Source organism: Zeugodacus cucurbitae, chromosome 2 (genome assembly GCF_028554725.1).
Source record: "Zeugodacus cucurbitae isolate PBARC_wt_2022May chromosome 2, idZeuCucr1.2, whole genome shotgun sequence".
Classification (NCBI taxonomy): domain Eukaryota; kingdom Metazoa; phylum Arthropoda; class Insecta; order Diptera; family Tephritidae; genus Zeugodacus; species Zeugodacus cucurbitae.
In genome coordinates, this window is record NC_071667.1 from 3,177,452 (window position 1) to 3,204,021 (window position 26,570).

General features: G+C 35.4%; 1 protein-coding gene across 5 annotated transcripts in view; it reads left to right on the top strand.

The window, feature by feature from the left end:
* LOC105221591 (serine-rich adhesin for platelets) overlaps positions 1-26,570 on the top strand; it is a 139,099-nt gene that overhangs the window by 77,742 nt on the left and 34,787 nt on the right. Inside the window, exon 3 of one of the 5 annotated variants that reach the window (XM_054226035.1) lies at positions 9,761-9,911. The exons of 3 other annotated variants lie outside the window; for them this stretch is intronic. The gene's annotated coding sequence lies outside the window, so the exon portion shown is untranslated. Of the gene's footprint in view, positions 1-9,760; positions 9,912-10,647; positions 10,785-26,570 lie in introns of those variants that run through there. One more of the 5 variants, XM_011198685.3, reaches the window with a different exon arrangement.

Genomic DNA, 26,570 nt, shown 5'->3' on the forward strand with positions numbered 1-26,570 from the left:
CATGTGGGTGTGTGTGTTACTAAGCCGTCTTCAAGTCACCAAGCTGCCAACTTAACGTCCATGGCGTGGCTTATCAAGCGTTTTTAATAACACATCTCTGTTGTTTTTGCTTTTTGCTGCGCCCACAATCATCAGCACAGCCAGCCAGAGCCACATTTTCGCACTTGACAAGCGATTGCGGAATTTTTTCTTTTATAAATTCACAAACACTTTATATTTGGGAGTGTGTGTGTGTGCGGCACGTAACAGTATTATATTTATGATATATGAGTGGTGCAATGCTCAAGTGGCTAATTAAATTGTATTTTAATAAAAGCGGTTATAAAAAATCACAATAGAAACAACAGCTATAAAATAATATAAACCCAACGCCTTCGCGGTTTGTTTGTTTATAATCTCGTATAAAACTTTATGTTACCCACAGTGATTGAGAGTACCGTGAATCTACAGCTAGTCGCTGCTTAGTAATTTTTGATACTTCCTTCGCTGATCGACTGAAAGTGAATCTTTCGGGTCGTTGAGTCAGAGATCTTATTTCCATTATCGTTGAATACTTAACCGAGTAGACCAACTCCGATATCTTTTAATATAATTTTAAAATCTAATACTACAAGTCTATGATTATTACAGTTCTCTTAAGTACTTGTATAATTTTGGCCACAAACCCCTCTGCAGTAACTATGCATGAGCAGCAGTCAGCCCACTTTTGCATGCACTCAACTCGACTCGGTTGAATTTGGCTCGTATGTAAATTAAACAAAAACTAAACAAAAAACCAAATAAAACTCCAACCAAAAAGCAAACGCATTGAAATATTTGCTAAGGTCATTGTGTAGATCAAGTGTGCGCAAGCGCATATTCAAATTGGCGAGTGAACGACCAATAAGCGGATGAGAATTGCATAACACATTTTTACCACATTTTTCGCGTTCATTACAGTGTACGAGTTATTGCCTAGCGCGCAGCGTTGCATTTGTTGGCTATTTTTTGTTTCGCATATTTATCATCTGCATTGAAATTCGCCTTTGGCTCTTGCGGTTTGAAAGTTTCGGTCATAATTCGCTTTTGATGACGAGTGGCAACCTTCGGTGGACTTGTTATTGTTTTGACATTGTTGATTTGTTGTTAATAGTTGCTGTTGTTTTCGGCTAGTTTATATTTCACCTCAATTTCGACTTTTTTGCCGTTGATTACAAGTGTATATACATATGTGCGTGTGGAAGCTCTTTTATTTGCAAGTTGACTTTTCAGACAAAGTGAGAGACATTAAAATGACATAAAAGGTCTGTAGAATGTTAAGAGTTCAGTCGCAAAGGAATTTTGTTAATATGTTTGAAAATGTTTGCAAATATAATTCTTTAACTTTTATTCATTAGCTGATTAGCTTGTATCTTAGTTGAATTGAAGAGACCTTGTAGCTTTATGGCCGCAATCAAAGTGACGGGGTTATATTTCAGCAAATTTTTAACTTTTTATACTCTCTCAACAAAGTTGCTATAGTTCTGTCCAAATAACGGTTGGTTGTAAGTCCTAAAAGCAAACGAGTTAGATATAGGGTTATCAAAATGATCAGGGTAACGAGAAAAGTTCAAATCCGGATCTCTGTCTGTCCGTCCGTCCGTGCAAGTTGTAAATTGAGTAAAAATTGAGATATCTTAATGAAACTTGGAAGACGTATTTCTTGGCACCATAAGAAGGTTAAGTTCAAAAATTAGCGTAATCGGACCACAGCCACGCCCACAAAATGGCGAAAACCGAAAACACATAAAGTGTCATAACTAAGCCATAAATAAAGCTATGGAAATAAAATTTGGTATGACGGATCGCACTATGAACGGGCATATTTGTATGTAATTTTTTTGGGGAAGTGGGCGTGGCCCCGCCCCCAAATCGGTTATTTGTATATATTTCGCAAACCAATTAAGCTATATAAGCCAAACTTTCTGCAGTCGGTTCTCCTACGTACCCCACCATTAGGTTGAAATTATTATTAGGTTGAAAATTTCACTTAAGAAATGGCAGATGGAAGCTGCACTCAGATTTTTTTACAAAATGGAAAAATAGCCGAAATCGGACCATAGGTTTACAAGCCCCCATATATCGAACATGAGGACCTCGGTGCTTCTAACCTAATATTAGGGTTTCCAACTTTCAATGGACTTTATGCAATATATATGTCGAATATGTGGGTCAAATTGTGTATTATATAATATTCATAAAGTTAAATAAATAAATTGCGAGAGTATAAAATGTGCGGTTACACCCGAACTTAGCCCTTCCTTACTTGTTATGCTGTTATTTTATTGCGCTCATTTTCGAGTCTCGTTAACAGTTATCAGGTTAACAGTTAGATTATAACTTGAAAAAGAGAAATAAAGTTGATAGTCTGTTGCTTACAGGATACCTCTGTACTCTACTCTCTTGAGTCATGCAAAGAAGAAAGAGTCTTGAGCGGCTGAAATTGAACATTTAGAAGCTGTGGTGTTAGGTACTCAGCTCTTGCAGCCTTATATAAATGATTATAATATAATTTTAATAGATGAGCTAACTCATAGCATTACAATAAACCTATTTTAATAATTTTTATAATTTTTTTTTTTATTTCGACCAGCCATCTGACTAATGGCATACACATTTCCGTTTCCAATCAACGGTTATCATTACACGCTATATTCACGCAGTCAATGTAATAACGCAAGTAAACATATGTTCCATCCATCCATATACTTATATGTACGCTCATACATATATACAAATTAATTACAATTAAATGGGGGAGAGGAAAACCATAACTTCCTATTCTAGCACTGCTATTAAGCTAACAGTTCGATAACAACACCAACAACCAGCCACATTTACTTCGTAAACATGCTGTTGCCACTAAACAATTTAATAGGTGTCCACTTGTTTTTCGACCAAATTGCCGCACCGTTGCGCAGCGATTTTCCTTTATTATTGCATTATTGTTGTTTCTTCGATTTCCATTTATATTCTACACCTGTGACATTCTATAGAGCAGTAAAAAAAGTGCAGCCAACAACATTAACCAAAAAATGATTTAAATGCCAGCGATTACCAACCAAGAGTGCCAACAACACTGTGGAAAACTTCATTAGTACCACACATGACTGGCGCTGGGGAAATGAATGAGACACCCATGAAGTGCCTGGCTGAATAATTAATATGTGTGTTTGTGTTTTTGTCTGAGAGAGAGAGAGAGAGAGAGAGAGAGAGAGGTACATGCGCGCATTTCATAATTATAAATAACACTAATTATAATCTAAAGTAATAAATTTCATTTACAAATTCCAAGCACGCGCTGGGCGGACATTATTGAGGTTAGAGCGATGACTGAACAACAAGCTAGGCACATACATAGTATATGTGGTCAATCCGAAACAGTCTACTGTCTACTTGGTGGTAGTTCTTTTAGCCAAAAGCTGACGCAAAAAGGAAATCATAAAAATCCAACAACATGCTCCCTCCCTCACTTTGCCTCACTATTGTCCACTGCCTCAGCGCTGCGTTCGGTTATTACGGTTCATCGGGGTGGGGCGGGGCGTATACGCACCACCGCGAGTGTTGAGCGCATAATTATTATGTATGCGCGTATTAACTTGTGCGGTCACATTCGTCATGCCTCAAGTGCGCATAAAGGCAAACAGCATTGTTGCAGTCGAAATCTACAGCGCTACAGTAACAACAACAGCATATCTGGTTAGCGAGCACAGAGTGCGTATGTTGTTGCCACAAAGGCTAAATGAACTCATTTCATTTTTGTATGCTTATTGTTGTTGTTGTTGCTGTTTTGCTCATAGCCATCAAGGTGGACACCGCGCTACGCCTCAACGATTATTTTGTTAGTTTTTGTTAATTCCTCACTTCGTAATACAGTTGCCGTCGGCCACCGGTGTCCACAAACTGTTGGCAAAAACTGCATATGTGTATGTGTACCTCGCCAGAACTCATGTTATTTAAATTATTTAAGTTTCGCTCGCAGCCATTACGTTGCCCAACGTTGCTTCGCGCGACCAGTTGCTCAACCATTCAGTCATTCTGGCGGCCAAACAAATTCGTTTACCAGTAAGCCGGCCGCATTCCTCCATACAAATAAATACTCAATAGCACGGCACCAAATGTTTTGCACACCTATGTACATATGCGATTGTAATTGTACGCATTCTGCCACGTGGTTACGTGCGTAACCATTTACCGTACTGAGCCTCTCCATTATCGCTTATTTGAGCTCCCACCACCTGTGACTCTTCATTTACTAATGTCGAACTTCTAAGCGGCCTTGAAAAGGTAAAATTTCATTGAGACCAAACTTACTACAGTGGCTTCATTAAAACTAGCTTTAAACAACAACATTTAACCAACAACATTTTCAATAGAACACTGTTTTCCGAAAGCTATAAGAATTTGAAAAGGTCTCTAACCAGTTCACATGTGATTATTTGCTGTTCAAATTGAGCTGCTCAATTTCAAGAATAACTAAATTGAAGCTATAAAAATACCAATTATTTAAATATATGAATCTAAATCTGTACAAATAAGCTGTTAGATTTGCCGTTCATTCCACGATGCTCTCCATATTTTCGCTCTTATTGATTGTGCCTACAAAACAAACCTCAAAATCGTCGCGCTCACTTTTTTTATTTTTGACGATTTTTTAAATTTCTCTTGGGATGCATGATCCCCATGGTAGTGAAAGGGTTAAGGGGTTATATACAGTTAGAATTTTCAAAAAATCGATTTTTCACTTTATTTCATTTTCTTAATGTACATATAATTAAGAATACACACAGAAAATTTCATATCGTTCCGGTAAATATTTTCAAAGTTACAAGCAAATGAAAAATTTGAAAAGGCGTTTCAGAGTGCTTGGAAGTACAAGGTCCAAACTTTAAACGCGTTTTTCTCAAAATGGTGTTTTCAAAGTCGGTGACCAACATTACTCGAAAACGGCTAGACCGATTAGTCTCAAATTTTAACACGACCTTCTTAAATATATTTTTTAGTAATTAATCGAAGAGTTTTTCTCTCCGATAAATATTTTTTTTTATAAACAATTTAAGGCCGAAATTTCGGTGAAGAATCGATTTCTTTTTTTTTTTTGAGAAACCGCCATTTTGCCAAAAAATTTTATTTTGCTTATTCCTTCGATTAATTACTAGATTTAACATGATTTTAACGAAATCTGTTTGGTTTTTTAATTTCGGATGATCCAGTTCCGAGATATAGTGGTCACCGCATAACGTCTTTTTTGAGAGGAGCTCCTGGAGATCAGCTGTAGCTCTTTTTCAAATAAATATTTTTACTAGTACTAAGTCTTAAAATACAGTTAAAAGATACCATAATATGTGTATAAATTTTTGGATCAATAAATTAAAAAGTTTTCTCAGAAAAAATTCCGGAAAATTCACTTTTTTTCGGCCGTCTTACTGTATATAACCCCTTAACCTAAAACAATTCCACTTCTGTTTTAATAGTTCTACCATCTTCACATTTGCTTATTCGAAGGTGCGTTAATTATTTATTTATTTCATTTTAATTTTATATGCTTGCAATATTAAAATATTATTAATGTCAAACGAATACCTCCAATACGTGCCCACATTTGTCTGTTTGAATTTCTTATCTCACATTTCAATTTATAAATTTTACTTGATGCCTTCATTATTATTGGTAATGTTATTGGTGTTGTATGCTTACGAGGCGTCGGCCAGTGGGTGTGGTACTAGTATGTCATGTGCACACCTGTCTACACGCAAATGTGTATGATATGTAAATAATGGTACCTGCAAGTGTGCGCATATTGATTGATTTCCTCATCATTTTATTTTCATTTCTGTGGCATTTATGTTTATTGCATACTTAAAGCATTTATGCGCAGGCTTACACACGCACACAGCAAGCGCCGGCAAATGGGTCAGTGAGCTTGCGTCGTTTACGATTCTTATTTGATTTCGTTTTAAATATTTTCCAATTGTTGTTTTTTTGTTTTTATGAAAGAAAGAAAGCATGAAATTTTTCGGCGGCATATTTTCGCCGCTTGACGCATGCGCTGAATATTTAATTACTAATTAATTACAAGAATGAATATCGAGAGAGCATTAAAAATGAAATTTCTGTAAAGAATACATACATACATACTTACTAATGTAAGTAGTTCTTAACGTAGTTTGCCGGTTTTAGGTTGCGTGCATTTTAATTCCATAATTCGGATTTCGAATTTCTTATGTTGCAAGTTGCTTTTCTACGCTTACCTGCAATTATGCTTGTTTATCGTCATTTAATGATAGGTTTCTTTTCAAGTATTGACGGCATTAGGCGCCCTTGCCTCAATTGCACAAGTGACTTTGTATGCCAATGAGCTAGTAGTAATTAATTGAGACACCAATAATTTTTCATTTTGTTGCAATAATAAATGTTTTTTCTAATTAAGTTCCATTCGTTCGTTAAATTTCTGTGCGATTTGTTTGTTATTATCATAAGCCAAATGTTTTTATTAATTTTTATTAATTAAATGTTCAATGTTCATTTCCTTAGTAGGTCTTAATACATATTTAGTTTTCTCTATTCAAAGTTTCTTCTTCTTTCAAATCTATATGTTGCTTTAGCGGATTAAACCTCATTAAGCGCCACTTCCTTTAAAAAGAAAGACTTCTACTAATTTAAATTATATGTTAAACTTAATTTCCCCATATGTATTGTATACGCAAGTTTATTGAAAGCGTGAGAAACCACAGATTTGGACTGGTTATTGATCTTTCAGAGACATAGTTTTGAAGGGACAGTTTTTGGAGATTTCTTTTTTGAGTTTAATCGAATGATAAGCAACTGGTTGGTTGGTTGATTTAAGAATATCTCAAAGAGAGGCAAGTTCGTGCCGTAGATTATGATTCTATAAGGTGTAAGCTATTTTATAAATTTTTATACTCTCGCAACATGTTGCACAGAGTATTATAGTTTTGTTCACATAACGGTTCTTTGTGGCACCAAGAAATAAAAGAGCTAGATATGGGGTTATATATGTATAAATGATCAGGATGACGAGCGGATTTGAAACCCGTCTGTCCGTGCAAGCGATAACTTGAGTAAAAATTAAGATATCTTAATGAAACTTGGAACACATATTCCTTGGCACACTGAGTAGGTTGCTTTCGGAAATGGGCCAAATCGGCTGTCACGCCCACAAAATGGCGGAAACCGAAAACCTATACAGTGACATAACTAAGCCATAAATAAAGTTATGAAAATAAATAAATTTGGAACATACATTTGGATGTAATTTTTTTTTAAGTGGGCGTGACCCCGCCCCCAAATAGGTTTTTTGTATATAACTTGCAAACCAATAAAGCTATATAAACTAAACTTTCCGCAGTCGTTTCTTTTAGCCATTTCCTTATACAGTCTAAAAATGAAAGAAATCGGATAATAACCACGCCCACCTCCCATACAAAGGTTAGGTTGAAAATTACTAAAAGTGGGTTAACTCCCTAACGAAAAACGTCAGAAACACCAAATTTTACATAAGAAAAGGCAGAAGAAAGCTGCACTGAGATTTTTTTACAAAATGGAAAATGGGCGTGGCGTCGCCCACTTATGGGTCAAAAACCATATCTCAAGAACTATTCGACCGATTTCAATGAAATTCGGTACATAACACTTTCTTGACACCCTGATTACACGGACAAAAAATGGGCGAAATCGGTTCACAACCACTACTACTTTCCTTATAACTCAATTTTGAATTCCATCTGAATCCTTCACTTTATAATATATACATTAGGAACCAATGAAGATAGCGAAATAAGACTTTACAAAAATACTGTATATGATCTGTGGCAACACTTGTGAAAAAATTGTCGAAAACGGACTATAACTTTTCAAGGCCCCAGATATCGAACATGTTAAACTCAGGATCTAAGGTTAAATTTTAAGCGAAAATATGGGTAAATCTCTCAGATAATTTAATGTAATTCGGAGAAAATTGTTTTCTTCCAATAGTGTGTCTCTGTTCCAAAAATTATTAAAATCGGGTCATAACATCTCCTAGCTCCCATATACATAATTATAGGTTTTTTAAAAATATCATCCCCTAGCTCTCATATAGCTAATTATAGGTCGCCGAATTTATGGGTAAATGTGTGTGTTATCTTAATAAAACAAGTAAGGAAGGGCTAAGTTCGGGTGTAGCCGAACATTTTATACTCTCGCAATTTATTGATGTAATTTTATAAAGACAACAGAATTCGACCCATATATTCGGCATTAAGTTCAATAGAATAACGAAAATCATCATAAATAGTATATGGGGACTGAGGTAATTCCTAAACCGATTTCACTCGTTTTCACCACCAAGATACAACGTATCGAAGACTATACGCTCATTTAATTTAATATTACTTATAATTAGGTATATGGGATCTGGGGGAAGTTATGACCCAATTTTTACCATTTCAGGTACAGAGAGAAACTGTTATAAGAAAAAAATTCAGAGGGAATGAATTACATTAAAATATCTGAGGGATTTACCTATATTTTCGGTGAAAAATTAACCTTAGGCACTGAGTTCTTCATGTTTGATATCAGGGGCCTTGAAAAGTCATGGTCCGATTTTGACAATTTTTCCACAAGTGATGTCACAGCTCAAATACAGTATTTGTGTAAAGTTTTATTCCGCTAGCTTCATTGGTTCCTTATGAATACATTATAAAGTGAACGAATCAGATGGAATTCAAAATTGGGTTATATGGGAAGTAGACGTAGTTGTGAACCGATTTCGCCCATATTCCACCCGTGTCATCAGGGTGTCAAGAAAGTGTTATGTACTGAATTTCATTGAAATCGGTCGAATAGTTCTTGAGATATGGTTTTTGACCCATAAGTGGGCGACGCCACGCCCATTTTCCATTTTGTAAAAAAATCTCAGTGCAGCTTTCTTCTGCCTTTTCTTATGTAAAATTTGGTGTTTCTGACGTTTTTCGTTAGGGAGTTAACCCACTTTTAGTAATTTTCAACCTAACCTTTGTATGGGAGGTGGGCGTGGTTATTATCCGATTTCTTTCATTTTTGGACTGTATAAGGAAATGGCTAAAAGAAATGACTGCAGAAAGTTTGGCTTATATAGCTTTATTGGTTTGCGAGTTATATACAAAAAACCTATTTGGGGGCGGGGTCACGCCCACTTTTCCAAAAAAATTACATCCAAATGTGCCCCTCCCTAATGGGATCCTATGTTCCAAATTTCATTTTCATAACTTTATTTATGGCTTAGTTATGACACTGTATAGGTTTTCGGTTTCCTCCATTTTGTGGGCGTGGCAGTGGACCGTTTTTGCCCATTTTCGAAAGCAACCTCCTCAGGGTGCCAAGGAACATGTGTTCCAAGTTTCATTAAGATATCTTAATTTTTACTCAAGTTATCGCTTGCACGGACAGACGGACAGACGGACGGACAGACATCCGGATTTCAAATCTACTCGTCATCCTGATCATTTATGTATATATAACCCCATATCTAACTCTTATATTTCTTGGTGACACAAACAACCGTTATGTGAACAAAACTATGATACTCTGTGCAACAGGTTGCGAGAGTATAAATATAGCAATAAATTGCGAGAGTATAAAATGTTCGGTTGCACCCGAACTTAGCTTTTCCTTACTTCTTTTTTTTATTTCAAACAACTCGATTTAGTAAAAATATTTTATATTCATAAAGTTTACTAATTCTATTTATCTTTCATTTCAGGTAAGTCAAGCGAGGTAGCACTAAAGCTAAAGTTTATGTACAAGAGAAGGACAAGTCTTTGGCTGATACTTTTCCGATGGGGTTTGTGAATTCACATTCATAATTCTTAAAAGTCTAATAAGTTTCCATTCCGCCGAAATGTTTTATAAAGGTAATTGAATTTCTGCTTCATGTGTTTTTTTATGAAAGAAGGCATATTTCTCAAAGAGGTTTTTATTTTCACCAAACATAAATCATTCTTACCGATAATTCGATAATTTATATAGCATTTATTAGTAAAAAAAGTTAAACAATCCTTGTACTGCACACATAGAGATAAATAGTGCTATTTATTAGTAAATCAAAACGTTCTAATTTCTTCAAAAAAAAAAAACAAAAACAAAAAGCAAATACACCAAAAAGAGCACTCAATCATTAGTGTGACTTCAAACGCCGGCCGGTAAACGCAAATAAAGTCTCAAGTGGCTTTTCGCCCGTGGAATGTGTGAATTTGCCGAATAAAGAAATCGTTTGTGCAATTCTCATAATGTCAATAAATATAAACATGATAAATAAATATGAACGCTTAACGCTAATAATAACAGCAATAAGAAAAGAGCGAGTCGACGACATGCCTCTTATCGAATTGGCGTTGAGCAGGTAAACAAAAAAGAGTTTAAATAAATATACACAAAGCTTATGCACATACATTCAATATACATCAATGCTTAACTGTATGTATGAGCGGGTGTGAGTGTGTGTGTGCAAAGGCTAATAATACAATTTATCGCGTATACGCGCCGGCGGCCAATATGATTATTTCGATAAGCGCAAAAGCAGCGATGACGGTGGCATCGACTGCGCTGCGCTGCGCTGCGCTGTCGAGCGAAAAGCTGACTACGCAAATGCTGCTTTTTGTGGCTGTCGAGCAGTTGAGATCAGTCCATCGGCACAGTATGCCATTCGCCGCGTTAGTGGAACGAGCTGTTGCTGACAATATAAATGAATGAACTAATGCCGCTGATCAGTGCGCAAATTATATGTGGTGAGTGTGTGTGCAAATCAAATGACAACAATAAGAACAACAATTTAAATAATAACAACGAAACAACACGGCAATTCTGCAATCAGTGAAAATCAATGAAAAACGTGATAAATAGTGAAATTATTGAAAGGAAATCGAAACTGTTGTTGTCGTCGCGGCGTACAGCACAGAGTGCAATGTGAATAGATTTGTGAAAAAACGATTAAATTCAAAAGAGATAAAAACAAATGCAACATTTACTGCGGAAATTAAGCGAAAGACATTTGTGCCGAGTTATCGCTGGTGCTGTTGCACTCCAGCTGTGCAAAGTGATTATGCGAAATGCCCGCTTTGTTATAAGTGATTGTGTTAGTGTGTGGGTGTGTGTGTTTCTTGTTGCATATGTGTCTGCTGATTGTCCGTTACAGAGCCATTTATTTGAATGGCACTTTGATTGAGTGAGTACGACAAGATATCATTCACCAGCCACCAAATTATTGTCAGGTCACAAATTGAATAACAACAACGTACGTACATATATATACTATCTAATCGAAGGTGAAGGAGAATGGAAAAAGCACTGAATTATAGAAAAAATAAGCAATAAAAAGCTATATACACACTTTATAAAAATATAAAAAAATAAAAAAAAGGTTTAAAGTAATCGTATTCCAATAAATGTGGTAATAATGGACTGTAGAACAATAACAAAGCTGTGAGTAGTGCTTATTTCAGAGTATGGTGTAATAAGTGAATTATTTCCTACAATTTCTATACAGTTGCAATATGTGGAACAATCAATTAAAATATGAAGATATAAATTAAATAATGTATATAAAACGTTTAAAATATAGTAATACTAGCAGACCCGGCCACACGTTGTTGTGGCTAAGGTATACATTAAATTAAGTTGGTCCAATCTTGGCTTCGGCGACGATATTGATTACTCGAGGTTGATTTATGTTACGCAGCATTATGACAACTCACACTACTTTTAATTGCAAAGTGAGTGGTGATAGTACAGGCAATTTTAAATAGTTTGGGATAATTGACTACGTCATCCTGGTTTGTAGCTGTGTCAACTCTCCTGGACCGAAATTCTAAATTGTCGCATTAAGATCATCGATATCTTTGTTTTTTTACCACCAATATAGGTCATTCAATCAGTCATATATGGTTATCATATTGAGGTTTCATGTCAGGAAAACTTCTCTTTCGAGTCAATGAAGTGACAGAAATCTGTTGAAAATGCTATTAATCCATCGAGGTGTCAACTGCGATCCTACCATTTACAACTGCTTCTACAATCGCAATCTGATATTGTTGCAAAAACACTCATATGTTAGTTGTTAATTGGCGATACTTTATGTGTCGCCACAAATTAAATGACTTTAGGCATGCGATTAGCCCGTCAGTAACAGTTGATCCAGGAATAATTGGAAGAGTCTGGCGTAAATCACCTGTTAACAGAATCCTGGCTGCACAAAAAACGTTTATCGACAATCAAGATCTTTTAAAGTCTTGTGCAGTACCTCCAGCGACTTCTTGAATATTTGGAAAATCTTCGTTATAGCGCTATTTTTGGCGATTTTGCCGACTGGTGTTTCGTTCATTTGCAATCCTTATTTGTTACAAATTGTTTTGGGCTACCGACACAACCTTATACAATTGAACAATAACACAAATATTTTAACAAAGCAACAATGACAACCTTCAAAATATTATTTTTTTTGTTTTCTCTTTTTATATTTTTCTTGTCAACTCGAATAAAATTCTTTTCCTCGCAGTTTTTCCATATTTACTCACTTTCTAATCTTTTTCTGGCCTTCCACGAATATTTCAAAACTAAATTTAGCCAGATCGGTTTGAACTTCAACAACCAATAACTTCCCAATTTTAGAAAATTTTCATTTTCTTCGAGGAAAGTTAAAAAAATTTAGGTGTGGACCACCCTTAACATTTAAGAGGATGAAAAATAGATGTTGCCCCATTCTCCACCCTAGCCGATATGCACGCTAAGATTCACGAAAATCGGTCTAGCGGTTTCTGAGGAGTTCAATAACGTACACCGTGACACGAGAATTTTATATATTAGATTATAATTTTTTTTTTAATATTCTAAAAATCTTAACAAGTAATTATTTACATACAAATAATGGCTGAAAAAATGAAAAAAGCAGATTAACTAAAGTGCTCTTAAGATTAAGGTAGTCTGAGCTTACACTTCAGACAGCATTTCAATTAATAAATAAGCATTACGTCAAATTTAATATAAATAGCCAATAGTTGGCGATTGACTCAAACAAATGGCTGTCAGTAATACCTAAGCTCAGGCTTGCTTGACAGTGATGTGGACTCTGCACCCAATTAGCGCTACTACTAACGATACTCCCAACCATAAAATACCATTTCACCATAGTCATCATTTTATGTTGAGGACGAGTTGACTTTTCGAATGATTGCTTCGAACTGATTTTTCACTTTTACCGCTTTCTTTCATTTTGTTGCCGCACACCAATTCAAATATATAATTATTTAACACACAATTATAGTAGTGCTTGCACTTGGCTTTTGTTTCAATTGGAAATTCGAAATGGAAATGTTAATAAACTGCAAGGAATGCAATTAACTTATCAGCGTGTCGGCGTGACGACGACATTCCATTGCATATTGACACTAACAATGTGGCTTTGCTTCAATTACTTGTTTATCTATATATCTACATTAGTACATATGTACATATGTATGTATTTTGTAAGTAGATACAATTGCATAGTTCGACGTCAGGTTTTCAAAATATGGATTTTGTACGTCTGTATGTTTTCGCTGCAATCGTTTATTTGTTACATCCAGCTGAGCTCCAGTAGCGTACTTTTTGGCAGTGCAATTGCAAAAGAAAAAAAAAGCTAACACCCTGCACTTATGGACATCAAAATATATTTCAGCGTCATCTGCAAGCTCTTTTGCGCCAACACTTGTCTCATAATCACATACTTTCTTTTGAATGTTGTTATGTTTCTCTTGCCGGATAAGCTGTGAACATTCGTAAAAAAAAAACAAGTAAGGAAACGATAAGTTCGGGTGCAACCGAACATTTTATACTCTCGCAATTTATTGATAACACACAATTTGACCCAATCCTATAATTAGGTATATGAGAGCTATGAGAAGTTATGACCCGAATTTAACCATTTCTGGTACAGAGACACACTATTAGAAGAAAAATATTTCCTCTGAATTAAATTAAGATACCTGAGAGATTTACCGAAATTTTCGGTGAAAAATTACCATGGGGTACTGAATTCCTCATATTCGATATTCAGGGCTTTGAATAGATATAGTCCGATTTCGACAATTTTTTCACAAGTGATGCCACATATCATATACAGTATTTGTGTAAAGTTTTATTTCGCTATCTTCATTGGTTCCTTATGTATATATTATAAAGTGAAGGAATAAGATGGAGTTCAAAATTGAGTTACATGGGAAGTTGTCGTGGTTGTGAACCGATTTCATTCATTTTTCACACGTGTTATCAGGGTGTCAAGAAAATATTATATACCGAATTTCGAATCGGTCGAGTAGTTCCTGAGATATGGTTTTTGACCCATAAGTGGGCGATGCCACGCCTATTTTCCATTTTATAAAAAAATCTGAGTGCTGCATCCTTCTGCAATTTCTTCTGTAAAATTTAGATTCCTGACGTTTTTCGTTAGTGAGATAAGCTTGAGTGCAAGCTTTTAGTAATCTTCAACCTTACCTTTGTATGGGAGGTGGGCGTGGTTACTTTCCGATTTCAACTATTTTCATGGTGTGTGGTGGGGTAGTTAAGAGAACTGACTGCAGAAAGTTTGATTTATATAGCTTCATTGGTTTGAGAGATATATACGAATAACCGATTTGGGGGCGGGGCCACGCCCACTTCCCCAAAAAAATTACATCCAAATATGGCCCTTCCTGGTGCGATCCTTTGTTCCAAATTTTACTTTTATAACTTTATTTACGGCTTAGTTATCCTTAAAACGTTTGCAGGGGTCGTCATCAAAAGGGGGGTGTCTCATCCGAAGCTTTCGTAGATTTTTCATTGGGGAGGTGTTTTTATGTGGTGGGTCCCAAACCCTACGCGCAACCGCATAAGCGGGCTTCGCCTTCTCACTTTAGCTCGCTTTCAAACGGATGTCTGTTGGCTACCCAGAGGATACTTGGTCTAAAACCGGAAGTCGTGAGCTGCTTGAACCATGTGGAGAAGAATCGTTTCTGGTCACTCCCAAGTGAATGACAATCAAAAACTTTCCTCACTTGCGTGAACTTCTACACATGATCCCATCCTCCTTGGCGCATTCGCGTCTTGGCTCCCACGTCATTGTTGACAGTCATAACTTCGAGGTCGTAGATAATTTCGTATACCTGGGAACCAGCATCAACATCACGAACAATATGAGCCTCGAAATCCAGCGCAGAATAACTCTTGCCAACAGGTGCTACTTTGGACTGAGTAAGCAATTGAACAGTAAAGTCCTCTCTCGACGAACCAAAATCAAGCTCTACAAGTCGCTTATCATTCCCGTCCTGCTTTACGGTGCAGAAGCTTGGACGATGTCAACATCAGATGAGACGACACTAGGAGTTTTCGAGAGAAAAATTTTGCGCAAGATTTATGGTCCTCAGAACATTGACTCGTCTCGTCACCCTGATCATTTTGATATATATAACCCTATATCTAACTCGTTTAGTTTTATGACTTACAAACAACCGTTATGTGGACAAAACTATAATACTCTCCTAGCAACTTTTGTTGCGAGAGTATAAAAATTACAAATGTAATATTTTTTCATAAAATCCGCACAGTTTTGCTTACAATTCATGCAGTTTATTTAATTTTGTTTTTATTACCAATACAACAAGCATTTTAAATAGTGTGAACTTAGCTGTGGTTGCCCAAAATATTTCCAACGCTTGTTTACAATAGCAAATATTTGATTTCTGTTTTCAATAATCAATAATATTATTTACAACAATGTTTTTGTGATTTTTCTGTAAACAGTAAATTATACTTGAAATGTGGTGTTTTTTTTTTTTTGTAAATTTCAATATACATATTTAGAAAAAATATTTAGAAAAAAATGCTGAATTCAGAAAAAAAATTTCGAATGAAAATAAATAGTGAAATTATTAAAAATTTATAAATATTCACATATATCTGAAGTTTTCTCAGTTTTTCCTGAAGTGTCAAAAGTCGCAGTTGTTCGCCAAAATCAACATGCTACAATCAAAGCAGCAAGAAATAACATTATGACATAACACAATTAAAGCAATAATTATGGAAAATAATGCTTTGTTCACAAAAATCAATTTGAAAGGAATTTCAATTTGCAATTGCTGGCATTTTCTCAGTAAATTAACAGCAATTGCCAAGTACATAGCTACACTTACATATGTACATATGTATGTATGTATCTCTATTTCATAAAGCCAAATTCGAATTTCCATTTCTATGTGCATTTTCATTCAGCTTTTTGCCACTACAACAACTCACAGCACGTTTTCAAACAAACGTTTTACTTGCACTTTTTAGTAAACTATTGTTTTTGTTGTTGTACGCTCCCGTACAAACGCCAGCTGGACAATTTCTTTTGAATATTTTTTTACGATTTTTTTGTTAGTTTTCATAAACTATTGTCGACGCTTTGTTTTTTATTTTTATACTCTTTTTCATATTTCTTAATGTTGTTGGGGTCGCTGTCACAATTATGCAACAAAATATTAACACGAAGCGGACAGCAACAACGTGCCACACATGGCAATAAACGAAATCGAAAGATCGTAAAGAAAGCAACAAAAAAGTTGTTGAAAAGGAAATAGATACTTGTGAATATACTTATGTGCTCGTGTAAATATGTATTTTTTATATAATACGCAGCAATGTTTACTGAACAATTATTGTTGTTGCACTTATTTTCAATTGCAACAACGCATGTGGAATACGAAATCGATGACGTTTTGAATGCAAATGCAAACGGGATATGCATGTACTCATATACATTTGTATGTACATATGTAAGCCCGAATGCACATGTAACCACTGGCTTAAGTGCTAACGGATGTATGTAATTGCTGTTGAAATAATAACAGCAACAAACATGCTATGACAATCGTTTAACCTGGCTATATACATTTTGAGTTCGAACGGTGTTGAATGGTTTCGAGTGTATATGCACTCATTTCGACAATGGAATTGACAATTTGAACGGGATTATGTAAGCAAAAAACTACAACAGTAAATGTGTATATGGATTAGAAATTAAAATTTCGTTTGAGCAACATTTTGTTGCTGACAGTGTTTGTTGTTTGCTTTGCAGCACTTTGATTTCTTTCATATTTGACTATAAAAAAATATGAACATTTCTCTTTTTCTTATACTCTCGCAACAAAAGTTGCTAAGAGAGTATTATAGTTTTGTCCACATAACGGTTGTTTGTAAGTCCTAAAACTAAACGAGTTAGATATAGGGTTATATATACCAAAGTGATCAGGGTGACGAGTAAAGTTCAAATCCGGATGTCTGTCTGTCCATCTGTCCGTCTGACCGTCTGTCCGTCTGTCCGTCCGTGCAAGCTGTAACTTGAGTAAAAATTGAGCTATCTTAATGAAACTTGGAACAAGTGTTCCTTGGCACCATAAGAAGGTTAAGTTCGAAGATGGGCGGAATCGGACCACTTTTAACTTAAAATTAAAGAAATCGCATAATAACCACGCCCACCTCCCATACAAAGGTTGGGTTGAAAATTACTAAAAGTGCGTTAACTCACTAACGAGAAACGTCAGAAACACCAAATTTTACATAAGAAATGACAGAAGGAAGCTGGACTCAGATTTTTTTACAAAATGGAAAATGGGCGTGGAGTCGCCCACTTATGGGTCAAAAACCATATCTCAAGAACTACTCGACAGATTTCAATGAAATTCGGTATATAATATTTTCTTGACACCCTGATGACACTGGTGGAATATGGGCGAAATCGGTTTACAACTACGCCTACTTCCCATATAACTCAATTTTGAATTCCATCTGATTCCTTCACTTTATAATATATACATAAGGAACCAATGAAGATAGCGGAATAAAACTTTACACAAATAGTGCATATCATCTCTGGCTTCACTTGAGAAAAAATTGTCGAAAACGAACTATAACTTTTCAAGGCTCAGCGCCTAAGGGTAAATTTTAACCGAAAATATGGTAAATCTCTCAGATAATTTAATGTAATTCAGAGGAAAGTGTTTTATTCTAAAAGTGTGTCTCTGTTTGTTAAAATCGGGTAATAACTTCCCCCAGCTCCCATATATCTAATTAATGGTTTTTAAATATGCTGGGCTTTATTCCGCATATATGTATTGGTTAATATGTGAGATATCTTAGCAAAATTAAGTGAGTATATAGTCTTGTATATAGTGTACCCTGCTGGTGAAAATGAATGAAATCGTTTCAGGAATTACCTCAGCCCTCATTTACTATATGTAACGATTTTCGTTATTCTATTAAACTTTCGGTTACACCCGAACTTAGCCTTTCCTTACTTGTTCAATTATATAAAATTTCGAATGGTTTTCATAGTTGATCTTCTAGTTAATTAATCTAATTTTCTGTGAAATATGGACATTTGATAGAAAGGATTTCGATTCAAAATTTTCAAATTATTTCCTAAACAAAATTTCAAATTAAATCTAGCTAAAGCATTGCTATTTTCCATAAAAATTTAGAAACCAAAGCGCAGCACTCCCACCACTTCAAAGCAAACTTGAAACGGAAGTGTCGGTAACCATAACATAAAACTGAAAAATGTTCGCCCTCAAATGAATTATACTATATTAACGTATGTATAGCTTATATTCCAACAGTATTTTTTTCCTCTCCTGCTATTTATTATTACAATTTATTCGCTGCTGTCATTCGCCATTGTTCGCTAAGAGCTCCAACGATCGCTTGATTCTCCACACGTCGGTGCTGATTGACTATCGATACGTCTGACAACTGACATGGTGCTTCTCGACACACCGGCTCCTCGCCGTGCCATCAACTAATTTACGTTGCGGCATCTGTTACAACAGACCAATCAGCTCACCCCCTCCCTAACCTAATAATAAGAAGTGTTCTGTGGTTTTTCTGCATTCGCTTTGGCCACTCACCGCCAATTTGTCCTTCTCTGCCAGCACCCCGCCCTTGTGTTAGTCGCTGCAATTCCTTTGTAGCCATCCACCGTCTGTCATCAGCATATGCTACGTTGCGTTGCATGTCCGCTGCTCGTCGTAGTTTATTTGTCTTCGGAAATTGCGAAAAATTGCATTTGCATCCACTCGTTCATTCATTCGCATAATTGAATTACAATCAATTTTAAACTTGCCATCATTCAACTGTCCTTTTTGCCCCGCTTTTATGCTTTTAATACTTGTAATTTCTTAAAAGGTTTGCTTTCAACGCAATTTATACTCAAAGCAACGTATACAAAATGAAACGAAGTTACACTTCGTTTTTACCGTTGTTTTGTATGATAGCTTAATGTCCTTTCTGTGCATGTGTGCTACTTTTATGTGATCCTATTATAGCGACAATTACTTTATTAAGTCTGTAAGAGCTATAGAATTTTCAATTGAAATACATATATTAAGTCAATTATAGACTAATATATTGTCGTAAATAACTGTCAAGCTACGAATGATAGAAGCAAGATTGTCACACGCCATGTCATAGACGAATTGTCCAACTTTCAAAGTATTGATAAACAAGTCATGAAGTAATGTAACGAAACTGTCGTAATCTAGTTTTGGATAATTCTTTCGTCAAAGTAAATATTAGTGCTTGAGAGAGTAAGATTTATACGAGAATCTGAATGTCAATTTGAAGTAATTAGGGAATGTGGCAGCACTACTGCTTGTTTTGCTGACGTCATAATAGCATAAATGAGTACCAATTGTATTTGCATTGTACTCATTAGCTCTATCACGAGCTCTCTCATCGATGTTTTTCAAGTCCATACAGTTATTCGATACAATTTATTTACTTAAAGAGCCTTCTAACGCAAAATTTAAATTACTCTTACTACCTATATTAGATACTAGTGATTCAAGCGTGCGTATTTTTTTTTAGAGTAACGCTTTCATTAATTAATCTGCTTGTGCTGCAGCAACCTTATCTTCATCATCTAAACCGCTATAACTCTACATATGAGCATTTTAACTCAACACCACTGCCTGGGGTAGCGGTGAAAACTTTCTGCTACAATTAATTAACGCCACACGCAGTTGCAACTATGAACATACATTCAAAATAAATAAATATATACATGTACATATATGTACATATGTATACCATTATCTGTAGATATCTAAGCTCATAAATGTGTGGTTAAAACTAAAATGGGTATCTGTTAGTTGCTCAGTAATATCAAATGTGCAATACGAGTATGTGTATGTGCAAATGTGCGCGTTGGAGCTTTGAACTTATGTGGCAACTAAAAAAAATACTTTGGCTAAATTTTGCACTGCATTCATACACATGCGAGTTTTGCTTTGTACCTTACTTCCACATATTCACAGTTAAAAGACGGCTTTGTTCAAATATTTTTATACTCTAGCAACCTGGTGCACAGAGTATTATAGTTTTGTTCACATGACGGTTGTTTGTGTCACCAAGAAATAAAAGAGTTAGATATGGGGTTATATATATATAAATGATCAGGATGACGAGTGGAGTTGAAACCCGGATGTCTGTCCGTCCGTCCGTGCAAGCGATAACTTGAGTAAAAATTGAGATATCTTAATGAAACTTGGAACACATGTTCCTTGGGACCGTGAGAGGGTTGCTTTCAAAATCGATCCACTGCCACGCCCACAAAATGGCGAAAACCAAAAACACATAAAGTGTCATAACTAAACCATAAATAAAGTTATAACAGTAAAATTTGGAATAAGGGATCGCACTAGGAAGCGGCATGTTTGGATGCAATTATTTTGGGTAAGCGGGCGTGGCCCTGCCCCCAAATCGGTTTTTTGTATATATTTCGCAAAACAATGAAGCTATATAAACCAAACTTCCTGCAGTCGATTCTCTTACGTACCCCACCACACACCATGAAAATAGTTGAAATCGTATAATAACCACGCCCACCTCTCATACAAAGGTTAGGTGGAAAATTACTAAAAGGGGGATAACTCACTAACGAAAAACGTCAGAAACACTAAGTTTCACATAAGAAATGGCAGATGGAAGCTGCACTCAGACTTTTTTACAAAATGGAAAATGGGCGTAGCGTCGCCCACTTATGGCTAAAAAAACATATCTCAGGAACTACTCGACCGATTTCAATGAAACTTGGTTTGTAATAGTTTCCTAACATCCCAATGATATGTTGTGAAAATAAGCCAAATCGCTTCACAACCACGCCTACTTCCTATATACCAGAACTTTAAAGACAATCTGAATCGTTTATTTTACAATATTTAAAGTAAGCACTAGTGAAGATATCGGTGCAGAACTTTGCACAAATACTACGTTTATAGTGTGGCAGCCCCATTCGAAAAATCGCCAAAATCGGACCTTAGGTTTTCAAGGCCCCATATATCGAACATGAGGACCTCGGTGCTTCTAACCTAATATTAGGGTTTCCAACTTTCAATGGACTTTATACAATATATATGACGAATATGTGGGTCAAATTGTGTATTATATATTATTAATTAAGTTAAATAAATAAATGGCGAGAGTACTTTTCTTACTTGTACCTTTCTTACTTGTTTGTTGTATTTTTGTATATTTTTTGTTTTGATTTCTTTTGTACTTTTTTTCGCGAAATCATTATAATTTTCACATTTCACGCGTTAAAACAAACAAAATGACAGTTGCGTTAGTAAAAGTTGCTTACTTCGTTGTTGTTGATGGTAGACATATGTATAAGTAGTGGAAAATTTACTCTATAAAAGCAATTAAAAGTCTAATATTTGTTATAAGCATATGCACATATATTTTTATATAAAAACGACAGCATGTACATATGTAATTATAAACATTTGCCATTTTGCTAATTATAATTAGTATTTTTAGTTATTTTCGCTGGAGTTATTTACTTTTTATTTATAACCCATACATATGTATGTATGTATGCACATGCGATCTACTTCACTCTCACTTTTTGTAAAACATTTAGCCATGCGCTTGACGCATTTACATACCAACACTCACACATCCACACAGACACACTTACACTCACTTCATCTGGTTTGGCCTTCTTGGCAATTAAATGATAATTGCTTGTTGGTAATACTCTAAGCAATTATTGCAGACCAGATTGAATTGAAAATGCTGCTGTACAGTTATTTAATTAAAAAAAAAATAATGCCATATGCAAATGATGAAATTACAGTTATTCATTTGTAAGCACATACAAGTGCATTTATTATCATGACATGAATGTGTGAAATTCCAATTAAAATGTTGCTTAAATCCACTTCTTTGCATAACTTGCAAATCACTCGCCATTATTACTTGCACTCTGCTATTGTAGCACCCTTTAGGCTCCCTTCACTTTTCAACAGTAATTCACACTCAAACGCTTTATTATTTGAAATAGTTAATTGCAAAAAATTAAATTTAATTAAGAAAACATAAAAAATGTGCAGGAACAAAAGTACAAAAACAAACATAAATACATACATATGTAGCTATGTAGCTATGTATTTCATAATTGTCTTCAACACCTTTGTCTAATTTGCATTCATTAATTGCAACTTCAAAAAGATCTTACAAGTATGCTAAGCATTTGTATAAGTGTTTGTGTGCATGCTGGCAAAATCTTATAAATTAATATTTATTACACCCATGACATAAGCTTTGCAACTAACAGTGTGTTGTTGTTGTGTTTTAAATAGGAATGCTTAATACTTGAATTTTACAATTCTGCAGGTTATTTTCATTAGCATTAAATTAACCTAGAACCAGTAGCTGATCTACTTGTCTAAGAAACGCCCATTGAGGGCGTGCAGCCCACACTCAAGCTACGCTAATTGATATTGAAAACTATTATTAACCTAAGACAAGTTAGTTTGGTATTCAGTTAATATTGAGGGTCAGTGGTGCAATAGAAACTCTGATTTTATATATCAAACAGCTGATATTGTTTTTCCTGAAATGTTAAATAGAAAGAAAATGTTTGGCTGTTATAATTTGTGGTGTGAAAATCTAACAACGTATAGGAAAGATAGAAAATATAATTGACCTGCGATGTACGAAGAATAACGTTTATTCAAGCTTTCAAATTGTAGAAAATTTCTTCTATGTATATGACCACATCCATCCACACTCATTTTAATGTCAGAATAAAGATGATTTCGTAACCACTTCGACTGGATTGGATAGGCTCTCGTCTGAGATGATAGTGCAGGTCTTAAAAAATTATTGTAATTATTGAAAACATCAGGAAACATTTTTCATTTTAAATAATGTTTGAGTGATATTTTTCAGACTGATATGTATTCCATATGGTTCGTAGACGTTTCAGAAAAGCTAATCGAAAGTTTTAGTAGACTTTCTGTAAGTGCGTGACGGCAGAATTAAATTGCTTGCTTGCTTTATAGATTAAAACTAAGTGAAGAAATCTGTTCTGCACTTTGATGAATACCGCTTAAGTAGATTTAACATCTCGCAAGAATAACAGAAATGAATAAAGAAAAGTCATTTAACGCTCTAATGATAACTAGCAAATGCCACTTACTTGTGAGTTTGTATTCTTATACAAAACCCTCCCACTTTATCGCTTTAAAAATATTTGTACATCATATTAAATAGCAGAAGTTAGTACCACGTATTCACAAGTTAAAAGACAAAGACATTCTTTGAGGAGTATGTCGGGTTTCATGTCGGCCGCTGTATGTTATTAGGTTTCTTGTTTGCTTTACGCTGCTTAGAATCTTTTTTATACTCTCGCAACCTGTTGCACAGAGTATAATAGTTTTGTTCACATAACGGTTGTTTGTGTCACCAAGAAATATAAGAGTTAGATATGGGGTTATATATACATAAATGATCAGGATGACGAGTGGATTTGAAATCCGGATGTCTGTCCGTCTGTCCGTGCAAGCGATAACTTGAGTAAAAATTAAGATATCTTAATGAAACTTGGAACACATGTTCCTTGGCACCCTGAGGAGGTTGCTTTCGGAAATGGGCCAAATCGGCTGTCACGCCCACAAAATGGCGGAAACCGAAAACCTATACAGTGACATAACTAAGCCATAAATAAAGTTATGAAAATAAAATTTAGAAAATAGAATCGCATTAAGGAGGGGCACATTTGGATGCAATTGTTTTTGAGAAGTGGGCGTGACCCCGCCCCTAAATAGGTTTTTTGTATATAACTCGCAAACCAATAAAGCTATATAAACCAAACTTTCTGCAGTCGTTTATTTTAGCCACTTCTTAATACAGTCCAAAAATGAAAGAAATAGGATAATAACCACGCCCACCTCCCATACAAAGGTTAGGTTGAAAATTAATAAAAGTGGGTTAACTCACTAACGAAAAACGTCAGAAACACTAAATTTCACATAAGAAATGGCAGATGGAAGCTGCACTCAGATTTTTTTACAAAATGGAAAATGGGCGTGGCGTCGCCCACTTATGGGTCAAAAACCATATCTCAGGAACTACTCGACCGATTTCAATGAAACTTGATTTGTAATAGTTTCCTTACTACCCAATGATATGTTGTGAAAATAGGCCAAATCGCTTCACAACCACGCCTACTTCCTATATACCAGAACTTTGAAGACGATCTGAATCGTTTACTTTACAATATATAAAGTAAGTACTAGTGAAGATATCGGTGCAGAACTTTGCACAAATACTATGTTAATAGTGTGGCAGCCCCATTCTCAAAATCGCCGAAATCGGACCATAGGTTTTTAAGGCCCCATATATCGAACACGAGGACCTCGGTGCTTCTAACCTAATATTATGGTTTCCAACTTTCAATGGACTTTATACAATATATATGACAAATATGTGGGTCAAATTGTGTATTATATAATATAAATAAAGTTAAATAAATAAATTGCGAGAGTATAAAATGTTCGGTTACACCCGCCCTTCCTTACTTGTTAAATATACATAAGTATACATAATTGAGAACATCTTGTGGTGGAATGCGCGATCCCGAAGATTTTAGGTTAGAGCTCTGCGGTAACGGGATTGTCGAGTGAATTGAGTATTTTAATTCGTTCGATTACAGTTTTAAAATATTTTCTAGTAAAGCAATATATCCAGTCACTATATTTGTTTACATAAATGTAGTTTTTCTTGACTTTACTTAAAGACTTTTGTGATTTCAAGATCTCGCAGTAATGGTGCTCTCAAATGGCATCGGTATTGAATACACTGATATTGTGTGATATTGTGTTACCCCAAGTGTGTGTGTCTGTACTCGTACTTGCCACAAATAAGCGCTTGTTAGTTGTTGAAGCATCAGCGGTTGGCTACTCTGCTGTGCGCTTTATTAGCGTGGTTATCATAATTGCAGACGCTATCGTTCGATCGTTGTTCGTATTGTTGTTGTTGCTGTTATTGTTGTGTTGTCGCGCTATCATAATTGTTTGCAGTTGCATTGTGCGCGCAGTTGTTTCTGTTTATTTCTAGCTATTATAGTTAATTTTAACCGCCGGTCAGTGCTATTATTTACACACAAACATAACGACACCACCACATACAAGTACATATGCACAATGAACAGCAGCGCTGCGTATATCTTAACATCTCAAATGTGCAACAAAAGCGCAATTGTTGTTGTGTCGCGGCGCAGTGCATTGGCCCCTTAGCTTATTATTTAAAGCTCACCTCACCCCTCCACGGTAAATTGTATTTTACGTTTATGTGTGCGTGTGCGTGTGTGAACGCGTATAATATTCAAATAACAGCGGCTACCTGCGTTGTTATCAAATCGTTTATCTTACTTAGTGTTGGCAGTTAAATAGCAGGCTGCGCATGCGCAAACGCACCGATGCGTGCAGAGCGACAGAGTCGCAGACAATGCAAATAAGCGCGCATACACGCCTGAGCATAGGCTTGTTTACTTGTTTGTTATATGAATAGAGTATATTTAAAACTGTGATAACATATAATTGTACAATGACCTCGTTTGTTGCGCTTGTTTGTTTCTGGTGAATGCAAATGCCTTTTATTTAATCCAGTTAATATTTGGTTTATTTGTATCGCAGGCATAAATCATCATAAATAAAATGTATTTTATTAAAGCATTGCTAATAATATAATGAAACCGATTTTAAAGTTGACATTTGTGCGTTAAAGGGGTCGACAAGTCAGAAAATTCGAAATAATCTACGAAGATTCTGAAAATCTAAATCTAATATAGGATAACTAATAATTTATGTCGCAGTTAAATACGTCTAAACAGCGAAATTCCCCACATGAAGGTATAATCTGACTTTCAGAGCAAATTTGTATTTTTTTACTACTTCATTTATTCTATCAACACCTCAAACTGGTTGCACTTTCATTGTCAATAGCAATTTGTGGCAAGTCTAATTTCTGTATGCTTTTAGTGGCTTGGACAACCGTTGTCGACAAAACGTCACATTTAGCAACACACCCAAAAGCCCAAAAGCTTTGTTGGGTGTGCCACCTGGACGCGCATGCTCAAGAGCGCTTCAAACGTAATCTGAAACTGCGTTCACTCACTTTCCTTTTGGCTTTATATTTTATGTATTTTTATAACATTACTTTTTTTCTTTTGTTTTGTATTT